This window comes from Cibotium barometz, chromosome 51, assembly GCF_041138505.1.
Source record: "Cibotium barometz isolate CiBa-2024 chromosome 51, ASM4113850v1, whole genome shotgun sequence".
In the NCBI taxonomy this organism is placed as follows: domain Eukaryota; kingdom Viridiplantae; phylum Streptophyta; class Polypodiopsida; order Cyatheales; family Cibotiaceae; genus Cibotium; species Cibotium barometz.
This window is the reverse complement of record NC_141096.1, coordinates 10,731,763-10,735,604: the sequence shown is the minus strand read 5'-3', so window position 1 is coordinate 10,735,604 and position 3,842 is coordinate 10,731,763.

Sequence of the window (3,842 nt, the reverse complement as noted above, 5' to 3'; positions counted from 1 at the left end):
GGAGGGAGCATTTGGTATATGTTTTTCTAAGGGAAGTTCTGTTGCAACAGCTGGCAGGGAGTGTTAAAAGAACAGCTCACACAGGAAAGCCTGCCTAGGTCTCGACTAGCCTCGGTATGGCTGAAAAATGGTGCACTTCCGATACGATGGATGAGGGCCGACGAAGCAATCCCTGAGTGAAGGGCCAAGACACCTAAGGAGGATCCTGGAGGGTTATGACCAGGCGATGCACGGGCTCGCGGTGCCTAGGACACCCATGCGTATGTCATGGAAGATATGTATGATGGACGAAATGATTATTGTAATTTGTTACTGGATCTCGTTGGCTGACCAGCTGGTCTCAACGGAGAGTCCAGAGTGATATTGGTTTTTTTAAGAAACAAGGGACTGGATCGAAATTTTGAGTTATGACATCTGTAACCAATAACTATGGATTGTTTCATAAGTTAAAGTTTTAAAGAGGAGTGTGTGCGTGTATCTGTATTCGAAAGCAAAAGTTAAGAAAGGCATTCAATTATGGGTGGTGAGTAATTGTCTGGTTCTATCGATTCCAATGGTTAGGAGAGGTGGCGAACCCATGGGCCGAATGGGGCTAGGCTGGAATCAGTGGAGTTTTAATAATGAAATTGAAATAATAGGAATACGCTTAGAATTCAAGTAGTTAAATAAAAACCTAAAGACTTTCTCAAATGATTAGATCAACGGCTATTCTTGATTTTGATTAAAAAAAAGCATTGATTTCTTCAAGTTAAGTCTGTAATAGTTTTCCTTCTATCTGATTTAATCAGATGAAGGATAGTTTAGTCTCTTGACCCCGTTAGAAAATTCGTTAGAAAATCAAAAAGGTGGAATTGTCCCCATTTTTTGGGCAAGGGAAATTTTCCCAGTTTCAGTTTCGGAATGACCACCAGATTAGTCTCGTATCCGAATATTCAAGAGCGAGGCCCCGAGTGGGAAACCCTACCCCACGCAAGAGGAAGCTACTTCCATTGCTAGCAACCGAGAATGCAGTGCGTGCAGGGGGTAGAGGGGTCTCATAGCTAGTATCATTTTCCAGATCAGTTTGGTCAATTTTTGACCATTTTTGGGTCAGTTCAGCTTACTTTTTGGATCTAGTTTTGAAATAGGAGAGAGGAGAGATGAAATATCTCATTTAATTGATTTAAAATTGGGGGTAATGATGAGAAAAAGTCACCTACTTCATGAGGGGAGATCCCCACTATGAGGTGTCAAACTTCAGTTTTTTAAATCTTTTCTTTGGTCCTTAGTCCACTCTTCATCTTATGTGAGCATTTACTCATTTTTGGGGGGGGGGGTTTCTTTTATTCTTCAATTTATCTCCTCCCTAAATTTGGATTAAACTCATTGGTCCATAAGAACCTTAATCCAAAATTTTTAGAAAATTTGGACCCTTAGGCTAAGGTCTTTTGTGCAGATTATAATTTATTTCTAATGCACCTTAGGAATTTCTTCTTAAACTTCTCTATCGGGGGATTTTATTTTAATAAAGAAGGATATTTTTCCATCCAAAGATATCTAAAAACTGAATTATCTCTCTCTAGAATATTTTCTCTCTCTAGGCCAAAACAGGTAAAAACAAGATCTTTTATTATTCTGAAAAGGGGACAAGGGAAGAAACTGGACATCTTGAGGAGCTGGGGAGGAATCTTACATCCTCTCCCACTTGAAAAACGCGAGATGTCCTCATCTCGCAAAAAACTGGGGTAATCCTGCATCAGTTCGGCTTCTTTCTCCCATGTGGCATCTTCAAAAGGATAGAACTTCCATTTGACTAATAATTCTCTCAGAATTTTGTTCTTGAGAACCTTCTCTCGAACATCAAGGATTTCTTCAAGTTGGAGTTCCATCTGCCCTTGGGTTGAAGAAGTTAAGAGTTCATCATTAAGCACATGATTCGGGCTCGGTACATACTCCTTAAGTAGGCTGACATGAAATACATTATGTACTTTGAGATGAGGAGGTAGAAGAAGTTCATAGGCTAAGTCACCTACTTTCTTTGTAATCAGATATGTACTTTGAGATGAGGAGGCAGAAGAAGTTCATAGGCTAAGTCACCTACTTTCTTTGTAATCAGATATGGCCCACAGTATCTGGGGGATAACTTCTTGTACTTCCCAAGAGATAGAGAACTTCTTTTGGGGCATACTCGAATGAAGATCATATCTGCTTCTTTGAATTTTCTATCTGACCTCTTCTTATCTGCATACTTCTTCTGTCTATCCAGGGCAGCTTTTATATCCTTGCGGATTGACTGCATCTGCTGCTCCATGTCGTCAAGCATCTGTCTGGACATCTCGACCCTAATCAATGGGTCGGACCAAGTTAATGGTGTTAGGCAGCCTTGTCCATACAGAGCTTTGAAAAGGCTCATCTCGATACTTCGGTGATAAGAAGCATTGTAGAGGCAAACTTGACTAGGTGCAGATAGCTTAGCCACTTCTTGGGTTCCCTTCCACAGTATGACCGAAGTATATCTTTGATTACTTGGTTCACCCTTTCTATTTGACCATCGATCTCGGGATGGTAAGTTGTGCTGAGATCCAAGAAAGTTCCTACTACTTCGAAGAATGCATTCCAGAATCTTGACGTGAATTTGGGATCTGATCACTTACTATTCTCCTGGGTAAGCCATGCAATCTGAAGATTTCCTTGAGGAACACTCTGGCCACATCCACTGCAGTGTAGGTTTCTTTTACTGGAATCAGATGGGCAACTTTGGTTATTCTATCAACTACCACGAAGATGGAGTTGTAACCTAATTGCACTGAACGTAGTCCAATAATCCAAACTGATACATTCCCACTTCATCTGGGGGATGTCTAATGGATGTAACTTCCCAGGCATTTTTACTCTCTCGGCTTTGACTTTCTGACATATCAGGCATTGATGTACATGGTTAAGTACATCCTTTTTTAGTCCAAGCCAAAAGAAGCTTTTCTTTATAGACATATAGGTCTTGATGAAACCTAGATGTCCTGCTATAAGGCTATCATGGGCTTCATTCAAAAATCAACCCTTAGTTCCCTCATCATTGGGAATGCATAGCTTGCTACTATAATACATAATTCCTTCATCTAGGCTGTACCCTTGAACTCGGTTCAACTCTTAAGGAGTTTTGCTTTCCTGCATAAGTAGGGTAGCAATAGGGCCAAAGAATCTATCGTGCATGATCTTCTCTCTTGCTTCAATAATCAATGGATTTGACACCACTGTGATTGCAAGCAAGGAGGCTTTTTTGCTGAGGGCATCTGCTACCACATTTTGTTTGCCTAGGCGGTACTTGATTTCAAAATCAAATTCCTGTAGGGTCTGCATGTTTGGCGCATGTTGAGATCCTTCTGAGTGAAGATCCACTTTAAGCTCTAATGATCTGTCAACATGAAAGTGAATCTTTGACCCAGTAGGTAATGTCTCCACAACTTCAAGGCATAGACTACTGAAAGTAGCTCCAAGTCATGGACAGCATAATTTCTCTCATGCGTTCTAAGTGTTCGGGATTCTTAGGCCACTGCATGACCTTCCTACATGAGCGCACCTCCCAGGGCAAAACCACTGGCATCAGTTTTACCTCAAAGGGTAGAGAGAAATTTGGCAACTTCAGAACCGCATTGGTTACCAAGGCGGTCTTCAGCTTATCAAAAGCACTCTAACACCTAGCATTGAAACGGGGTATTCTTCTTAAGAAGATTAGTCAAGGGGGAAGCTATGAGAGCATACTTAGGTATAAAATTTCTATACCAACCAGTTAATCCCAAGAATCCCCTAACTTCTTTCACTATCTTAGGTTCAGGCCAATCTATGACTGCTTGGACTTTTGCGGA